This window comes from Propithecus coquereli, unplaced genomic scaffold (assembly GCF_000956105.1).
Source record: "Propithecus coquereli isolate 6110/MARCELLA unplaced genomic scaffold, Pcoq_1.0 Scaffold95, whole genome shotgun sequence".
Lineage (NCBI taxonomy): Eukaryota > Metazoa > Chordata > Mammalia > Primates > Indriidae > Propithecus > Propithecus coquereli.
The window spans coordinates 2,810,145-2,820,387 of record NW_012155840.1 but is presented as its reverse complement, the minus strand read 5'-3'; the positions used below and the strand labels follow the sequence as shown (position 1 = coordinate 2,820,387).

At 41.3% G+C, this 10,243-nt stretch overlaps 1 pseudogene; it reads left to right on the top strand.

Annotated features, from left to right (window-relative positions):
* LOC105826983 overlaps positions 1–10,243 on the top strand; it is a 35,010-nt pseudogene that overhangs the window by 23,604 nt on the left and 1,163 nt on the right.

Sequence of the window (10,243 nt, the reverse complement as noted above, 5' to 3'; positions counted from 1 at the left end):
TCGAACTCCTGAGCTCAAACAATCCGCCCGCCTCGGCCTCCCAGAGAGCTAGGATTACAGGCGTGAGCCACCGCGCCCGGCCTGTAAGAATTCTTTATATATTCTGGATACTAGACCTCAAACCAGATATATGATTTGCAAATATTTTTTCTCATTGTGTAGATTTTGTTTTCACTTTCTTGATAATGGTCTTCACACAAGTTCTCATGTTGATGAAATCTATTTTATTTTTTCCTTTATTGCTCATGCTTTTGGTGTCATATCTATGAATCTATTTCAAATCCAATATTATGCAGATGCATTATATCTTAATTTTTATTATTTTTATTTATATATTTATCTTATATTTATAACCCTACTTTTTAATTTTGAAAGTATTTGCTTTTAAAAATGGTGGCTCACCTTGTAGTCCTACTTGAATTTAAATAGTCTGTGAATTATTACTTTACTGATTATTATAAACCATTATTATAGTCACCCTACCTTGGCCATTTTTCATGTTTTTTCCTACCAGAAGAGAGGGTAGAGGTTGCTATCCTCACTCCCTTTTCTGATCTTTTCGCCATTACTATGGGTATTTTAGCATAGTTTAAAGACTGAGTTCTACTGTTTATGTAAATGAGTTCTTTTTTTTCCCCTCTTTATACTATATTTACAAAATAGTTTAAGACAAAAATGCCCCTTTTTATAGAGTAAAGTGGCATCTGGAGGAATGACACGGCGAAATACGTATGTTAGCAGTGAGAGAACTGCAGCTGATAGACATTCAGTGATTCAGAATGGCAAAGAAAACAGGGTTGGTTTGGGGGAGAGGAAAAAGAGAAGTTGGGTTGGTAGAGAGTAGTTAAATGTATTTTATTCTATACAGAACAAATTTCCCAGGCTGGCATGGATTTTGTTTCTTTGTTTTCAGAAAAAGAGTCTTGTATAAACTAAATTCAAAGATAGAAATCAAGAGATAAGAGTCTAAGTGAGTCCTAGAGTAAAAATCTATAAAAATAAGCTTACATCATCCTCCTAATTTGAACATTGTTTGGTCATGCCTACCATCAAAATTCTTTCTTTATTTTCTTCTGATATTTACTTTCTAAAGTTATATTGGAAGGTTTCTGTTTCCTTAATCTTAACCTTATGTTTGATTTCTTTAGTCAAATGAAATGTTTGATCACTGACTAATATGACAGCCTAAGCGAAGATTCTTCTTTCCTCCTTACTCCTTCAAACCAAACTATTTATAATTTCCCTATTCCATAGACCACTTAGATTTGAATTGTTATGGGGAGTAAAGCTTGTTATATAAGATTATGTTTATTATTCAGTGAATTTAAGCAATATTTACATTCCAGTGTTCTCTTTTCTGAGTCCTATGTGTCTTAACGCTATCTTTTTCCTTATGGTTAAAAACTATTAAGAACTTAATTGAGTATAGCAACTGGGCTAGACAGTTTACAGATAGTGATTGTATAGTTATTTCTTAATAGTTTATTCTCTGACAGATTTTCTTTTATTACAGTTCTATGCTCCTCTATCAAATGTCTTCTAGTTCAAAGTGACTTAGAAGATATTGGTAGAAGACTTAATTAGAAGTTTCTAATGTTATGGATTTTAGTCTTTGAGACTGGAAAACTTGTTTCATGACCTTTATTGTTTTTAAAAAATGCTTCTAACTTGTTGAACTTCTCTATCAGGCTCCTTCTGAACTTCAGGATATGTGACTCTGTGAGTTGCAGAGTCAGACTTCTTACAGGTGTTAAGACCAGGGTCTGCTCTCTGCTCCCCATCCTGTGTCTGCAGGTGTGTGGCACACCCCAGGCACTGCACGTTATGCCTGTGCTCATCTAATTCTCCTTTCCTAAAATTATTCATTTCACTCTTTGAAAATAGTTTTAGAGACTTCTTTAATTTCTCTGCAGTCATTTCCTTTCTGTGTTCCCCCTGCAGACACCTTCCTTATTGAGGCTGACTTCTCCACATCCTGACCTGGGCCTCGTTGCTTCTCTTCCCATAAATCATTGAAATACTTTGCTTTCGAAGATGTCTTTATCTTTAGCTAAATAGAGCATCAGTGCCAAACCGTAAAAGACAGGGCCCATAGTTTTAATAATGTCTGATTTTCTTTTTCTTTCTGTCTTACAAATGAATTGAAAGACTGTGGAAAATTATTGGGTTTGAGGGCTGAACTAGTGGTCATATTTTCTATTTTCAGTTAAGGTACTCAGTGTGACAATTTTTTCTCCCTTAAAAATGATGCCTGCCCTGAAAGATAATCGAGCACAAAAGACAGTTGCATTTATCTGCACCTTAAAATTATGTGTGCACCTGTGTATGTACATCTGTATGCATGTACTGGGAACCACCCAGCATGTCTTTAACAACTTGAATCAGTTAGGACTCTCCATTGCAAGTGACAGAAAACCCAGTCCAAACAGGCTTAAATAAAAAAGGGCATCTGTTAATTCATACAGCTAAGAAAGTCCAGGCCTAGAGTCGGGGTCCGTCTCCTAGTTCTGCCTCCTCTGTGGTAGTTCAGACCTGACCTCTTTGTGCACACGGTTCTGCTTGAGCCCAAGCCTGGGGTTGTCTCCTTGATCTGTGTGCACTGGCTCTGAGCATCTCTAAACCTGTCACTGACCGAGGTAGCTGGGAAAAGTCTGGGGTGGAGTCAGCTTCATGTGCAGCCCGGGGACCTGGAGTTGCTTCCCCCAAAGCAAAATTTCAGTATTTTTGCCACAGGAAAAGATATATAGATACTGAGTGGCAAACAGAGGAAACTGAAGACATTTGTTTCAAGTCCTCTGACTATATAGAGCCATTCTCTAAGGCAGAGGGCAGAATTCTCAAACAAAAATGCAGGGCCAAGCAGCTCTTCTTTTTTTTTTTTTTTGAGACAGAGTCTCACTCTGTTGGCGGGGCTAGAGTGCTGTGGCGTCAGCCTAGCTCAAACTCCTGAGCTCAAGCAATCCTTCCGCCTCAGCTTCCCGAGTAGCTGGGACTACAGGCATGCGCCACCATGCCCGGCTAATTATTTCTATATATATTTTTAGTTGTCTAGCTAATTTCTTTCTATCTTTAGTAGAGACAGGGTCTCGCTCTTGCTCAGGCTGGTCTCGAACTCCTGAGCTCAAACAATCCCCCCGCCTCGGCCTCCCAGAGTGCTAGGATTACAGGCGTGAGCCACTGCGCCCAGCCGTAGCAGCTCTTCTTGAGCAATTTATTTTAAAGACCTGTCTCCCTCATGTTGGGGCTGTCAGAATCCCAGTGGCTAGTACCATTAGGAGAACATTTACTGAGCACCTGCTTTGTCAGGCTTTCTGTTGACACTGGGGACACGTTGACAAGATTATAGCTGTGTTTTCAGGGAGCTCCAGCAAGGAAGGGTCACTACAATACAATGTGGCATGCATGAACTAAAAACAGCAAGCAGTGATTTAACTCTCTGTGGGAGGGTGCATCAGGGAAGACTTCATGGAGGAGATGACCTCTGGTTGAATTTTGAAGAGTGAATAGAAAGATGTCAGCCCTTCAGGCATAGAGAATAGCTCCCATAAGCGTTTTCTGACCTGGTGCTTTACCAAGGGACTGCACATCATCAGGAGGGCCAGAAAGTCAAATTCCAAGAGGAATGACAAAAGGCAAAGCCTGGAGAGATGGCAGGGGCAGGCTGCAGGGGCCAAAGGACGTGTGACTTGCATGCTAGAGTGAGGAGTCTGAAATTTACCCTGAAGGCTTGGTGTGCTGTAGAAAGGTTATGAGCAGATGAGCGGCAAGGTCCAGTGTATATTTTGGGAAGTTCATGGCAGTTAAGTGGATAGACTGGAGGTGGGGGGTAGAGGCCTGAGGCTCTGCACTGAGAGCCTGGCAGTAAAAGTGGAGAGGATGGGCCAGCTGAAGGCTGTTAGGAAGCTGACACCAACAAGATGTCATGGTTGGTCTGGATATAGGAAGTGAGGGAGAGGAAGAACCTGCCGGTTTCCAAGTTTCAATCCTTTGGAAGGATTTCTGCAGAAAGACACTGGAAGAAAATCCCTACATATTCTTGAAGGAAAGAAACTACACCTTTGGAATTCTAAGGAGATGATGACTGAGCTGGACCAGGAACAGTGTGGTCCTGGTGAGACTCCTGCAGGTAGTTTTGTCCCGCAGCTGTCTGTGCCAGGTGGAACCGCGGACTTCCAGCCACTCCGTCACTCTTTCTGTGTCTGTAAACAGTTCATTTTTTCTAATGAGTTTTTCCTTCTTGAAAAAAGGGGCTCTGTTGACCCCTGAAGGATGACTATTCTTTATAAAGGATAAAGGACTCTTTATAAAGGATTCTTTATGAATGTCCTTTGGGTAAGAGGATTCTAAACTATATTGTTAAAACAACATAGGATACTCTGTTATATAACAGCTAGTTTCTATACCCGTAATCTGATTAGTTCATTTAAAATATGTCAGTGTGTCTTGGGAACAGGTTGAGAGCACAATATGCCCATGTTATATATTCGCTTTACCACTTAGACTTGAACTGAGACATCTCTTAGAATAGGATTTATTTTATGCATAGCTTGAAGGACATCGTCCCTCTCACATAAACAAATATTCAAACGTGTAAGCTGCTACTTTCTTTTGTTTAAGGTAATAAACTTTTAAGATTACTGTTTGAAGAAAAGCAGCTACAGGTTAGCAATTGCTCCAGAATTCCCAAAACAAGCTTAAGAGAGTTTTATTCTTTGAAAAACATGAGATGGTTTGGGGAGGAAGGAATGTGTATTACACAGCAGGTTGCTCTGTGGTCACTGCTCCATCCAACTATGGTTTCTGCCTCTGCCTGAACCCAAACCCCTCCCAGCCTGACAGAAACGTTCGCGTCCACGGCTAGCCCCGCCTCAGTTTGTACCACATCTTCTACCTGTCAGCTGAGACATCAGAAGTCGATGTCCATGTCAGCACCTGGGCACCCCAACATGATGTTACCTCCCATAGATAGTGAAGGGGATAACTTCAAGGCCATGTAAGAAAAACGTACATTCTGTGTGAAACTAACGTGTACCCACTGCTGCTTAATTTTGTGCTGTGGATTTTGTAGTCCAAGATTTGCAGTTGTCCACAAAGTGTCCTTCCTCATTGTGACTTTAGTTTAAGCACATCCTGTTTCATGGTGTCCTTGGTCATCTGTGTGTGTCTTTATGCCTTTGCATACTACAAAGGGTGTAAGAAGTTCCTGCCCCTCCCCAAGTTGCTTTTGGCATGTGGAATTTTACATTCCTACCATCTGTGTGCTTCCAAAACTTTTTAGTTGCCCATTCTTCAAGTATGCCTGCATATCCTTTATTTCATATTGGCATGGTTCTCTGCATATAACAATTTGAGAGGGAAGCAAAGGGGAAAAGCTTGAGTTAGCCATTCTTTGTCCTAGAATTTATCTGCATTAACCTTGTCCTTAAAAATATATATATACTATTTCCTTAAAATCCATGAGACTTTGTTTCATTATATACTATTCTTTTGGTACCCTTTCCCACTTAACTTACCTTTTGCTCCTAAGTCCTGCAAAATACCCCTTGGATCTGGATTGATTGTACCTGATTTTCTGTGTATAAAAGGTATATTGTGATTGTAAATTTTCATATGCGTGTTTGTAAGAGTCTCTTGTTTTCTGATCTCCACAGCACTATTCCACTCTAGTTACGTCAACATACAGTATTAGCCATGCAACGACCCCAGATCGGATCTGCTTCCCAAGACACACTGCCAGCCATAGCACTTTCCATGGGAGTGGTGAACGGCAACTTCTAATGGCCTCCCCGCCTCTCCCAGCCTGTCCCATGAAGCCACACTATTGCTCCAGACTCGAAGCTGAGGCTCCACTATCTTTTTAGTAAATTAACTTCAAAACGCAGAAAAGGAGGGAAGTTATGCTTACGCAGAAGAGGAGGATGTCAGGTGATGCTAGTTGTTTTGGAGTGAACACATGAGCATAAGGAGAAATGTTTTTCCTGTTGTGTGAAGCCACTGCTCAGATATTTTTCATTCTGCCTTCAGCTCATGTTTTTCTGGTTTATATATATCTAACTTTATATGTTAAAACCATTAAAATAGAAATTACAGAGCTCAGAGTTTTTTCATAACACTAAAAGTTGTCTAGCATTTGGGAGGTTTTTGTTATTCTTTAATTACGCTCCTTTTGGTCGCACATTTATCCTCATGGCATGTTCACTGTGGTTTAGCAAAACTCCGGTTCTGGTGCAAGCAAGGGACTGGTGCCCCGTAGCGATCACCAAGGAAGACGATGCGCCCGTAGACACAAAGGAGAGGGACATTTCCTCTTTCCTCACTTCATTGTCATTAAGGAGCACTAAGTTTCTTAAAGTTCAAATCTTGACATTGTTCTCTCTTTTAGTATGCTATCTTGAGGGCAGGATAACTTTCTTCAAAAGTATAATGTGGGAGATAAAACCCCTGGTTTATTCTCAAAAAATAATAGTATCATCTTAGCACATCCAGGGTATAAGAAAGAAAAGATAATAATAATATCAGGTTATGTATAAAATGCTTCATGTGTCTAGTTAGGCTGTCTTTTTGAGCCTGGGGAAACGCTAAAGGTCCTTTGAGGTGTAATTTTGACTTCATTTCCATGATCTAGTATACATGTTGCAAAAGCCTGGAAATACTGGTTGCTTCCAGAGGTAAAAGAAAGGATACCACTTTGAACCATAAGCACATAACTTAGCGAAAGGCACCTTTAGCCAGGAACAAACCCCAGAAACCCAAGAGCCCCTGCAGTTTCAGGACTACCCTGAAGGAATTCTTTGAAATGAAGGCTGGCGTGGGTTAGTCCGTCTGAGGTTTCCTGCAGGTTTGCCTGCTGCCGCCCCTCATCCGTCAGCTGCGTCTCACGGAACAGCAGTAGGAGTCTTCCCAGGTCTGCAGTGATCAGTGCCCTCTTCTGCTGCTCTGCACTCCCATGGTCTGTTAGCACCCTGCCCAGTGTCGCATCATTGCCAAATGTCACTTTTTAGTCTCCTTAATTTCTCCAGATTAATCACCTAAAACTTGGGTGAGTCACGTTAAACAGTCTGATCTGTTTACTGTTAAGATATCAAATAGTAGATATGGTAGGATTTATGATATCCATTAGCATTAACTAGAAGTCAGACAAGTCAAAATGTTTCAGTCCACCTTATTCTCTTCTCAGCCCCAGCCCCTTTACTAAGACACCCCATTCCAGATTGGCGGAAGAGAATGGTTTAAAGGGCCTTGCTAATTTGGGGGCTGGGTTCATGACCAGCGAGACAGTGCATTCAATCCAGAAAGAGTGTGTTGACCCCCAGGACAAATCATTCCTTCCTTTCAGGGTCACCCCATGGCCTGTCCCAGGCTCCCTTGTCCCCTCCTCCTTCCACAGGGACTAGGCCCTGTGATGTTTATTCTACGTCTTCCAAATTTCAAAGTATTTCTACTCCTTAGTTTTTGTAGATAGTCTTTTTTATCTTGTCTTGCTAAGGCTTGCAAACCAAGGCCTGTCGTCTCCCTTAGTCATCCTTCAGTTACAGGCGGCTTGTTCCTAAAAACAATCAAGGTCCGTATTGCAGTGGTTGAAGCTTCTTGTCCCCCCTTAGCAATAATTGCTAGGATTAAAGTTGCAGTGCCTGAGAGGCTAGAGTATTTGCACTTTTGTGCTGCAAGGGAGACAGAGCCTGGCTAGGTGAGGAGGGCTGGTGTCAGAAAACCTGCACTCTGCCTAGTGTGAATGAAATCTGCCTCTGAAACTTGGGTGGTAGAAGATAGAGCTGGGTACCATTTACGTGGCTGTTCACCTTCTGTCGCTGCTTAATATCAACAGCTATTTTCCCCTCTGAGCCCCAAGCAGAGGGGTTGCAGCACTCCAGGTTTACCTAAGTTCACAAAAGGCAGCTTTGTGTCCATGCACTTTGTTCTGTAATGGGCTCTTTGAATTAAACGTTGTACATCATTAAAATCCTTGAATTTATTTAATTGTCTCCTTTGTTCTCCTTTTTGAGTCATCTTAAGATTATTGTTGATAAAAAAATATCAGCTACCATTATTTAAAATGTTTACGATGTGCTAAGACAGATAGTCTATAGATATACACATGTACCCATTTTACAATTATAAATATGTCTCCCTCTATGTATAACCCTAACCCTAAATACACACATATTTATAAGTATAAAATGGGTATATCTGTATTTATAATATATACACACACACTCATTACATCTCCACAGTCTCGTGGGGTAGATATTCCCCATTTCATAGAAGAAACTGAAGATGAGGTTCAGAGTATAAAGTACATGTTCAAGATCCTACAGCAAAAAAGTGTCAGGCAGAACCAGGTCTGTGACCATGGGAAGCCCTTTAAGCCACTCTACTTGTGCCCCCTTAGAAAACTCAGTGAAGGACTGGTACAGGCGTGAGTCCTTTTCTCTTATTTCCTAATTACATTTATTTCATGTATTTGAACTGAGATTGGAGATGGAGGTTTCTTGTTTAAAAAATTCTGGGTGGTTGGCTGGGTGTGGTGTCTCATGCCTATGATCCCAGCACTTTGGGAGGCCAAGGCAGAAGCATGGCTTGAGGCCAGCCTGGGCAATAATGAGACCTTGTCTCCACAAAAAATACAAAAAATTAGCCAGGCGTGGTGGCATGTGCCTATAGTCCCAGCTGCTTGGGAAGGTGAGGCAGGAGGATCACTTGAGCTGAGCTCAGGAGTTTGAGGTTGCAGCGAGCTATGATGACGCCACTGCGCACTCCGACCTGGGCTATAGAGTGAGATCCTGTTCCCACCACCCCCCGACCCCCCAAAAAGTTTCTTGGTGGTGGTTTTATTCTACATCTTCCAAATTTCCAAGTATTTCTACTCCTTAGTTTTTGTAGATAGTCTTTTTTATCTTGTCTTGCTAAGGCTTGCAAACCAAGGCCTGTCGTCTCCCTTAGTCATCCTTCAGTTACAGGCGGCTTGTTCCTAAAAACAATCAAGGTCCGTATTGCAGTGGTTGAAGCTTCTTGTCCTCCCTTAGCAATAATTGCTAGGATCAAAGTTGCAGTGCCTGAGAAGCTAGAGTATTTGCACTTATGTGTTGCAAGGGAGACAGGGCCTGGCTAGGTGAGGAGGCCTGGTGTAAGAAAACCTGCACCCTGCCTGGACAACATGGCTTTGCAGAGATATGAACCCTTTGTAGTCAGGAGTGAAACTCTTCCCTCCTAGGGCCAGGCCTGGCCTGCTCAGATTCGTCCACAGGGCCTGGCCCGCAGTGCAGAGTGCAAAGGCCTCTATGCTGCAGTGTCGTCCTCCTTCATACCTCACGGGATTCATGGGAGGAAAAGTTAAGAAAATTGGTCCTATAGTATTTGACCAGTAACCCTGACTTTTCTCAGGTTTGAAATTAGGAAATGAAAATATACTTTAAAGATTTTTTAGTCATTTTTCAACTAAAATAACCTTTGGAATAATACCACCTTATATTTATGTAGTATTTATTTATAAAATACTTTCACATGTGTGGTCCTCTTTACAGTGGATAACACTGCTGTGTACCACTTTTGATCTGATTATGAAGTGGTTGGCAGTTATTTACAGTAGTTAGACATTTTTTTAATTGGTCAGTTAGTATCTGAAGCAATGCCAGAGTTATCCCAAATTAGAAAAAAGTCCAAGGATTTCATTAATTCAGTCATTCAGCAGATATATATCATTGCCTCTTGTGTCCAGGTGCAGAACTGGCCTTTACGAATGGAAGTTAACGAGCCCAGCCTGCACTTGCCCAGGGAAGCCGATCACATTATCATAAAAATCTGATCCATATTCCAAAAAATCTTTTGTTAGATTCTGTTTGGCACAGCCTGTGCATCTCCTTCAATTTTTTTTAGTGAACAGAGTCACCCTTTTTAAATAGAGTTCTTCCAGTTTATTACATAAAAATAAACCCATACTGTTACCTTGTCACTTAATTTTTATTTATTTTGAGATCTAAAACGGGAAAGTCTATTTCAGTTTAAACACCAATAACCTATTTTTTCTTAAAGTGATTTATATCCTACCACTGTAATAAATGTTCTGTTAACATTTAAATCATCTTCCTGAAAGAAGTGATGATCTTTTTTTTTTTTTTTTTGAGACAGAGTCTCACTCTGTTGCCCTGGCTAGAGTGAGTGCCGTGACGTCAGCCTAGCTCACAGCAACCTCACACTCCTGGGCTCAAGCAATCCTACTGCCTCAGCCTCCCGAGTAGCTGGGACT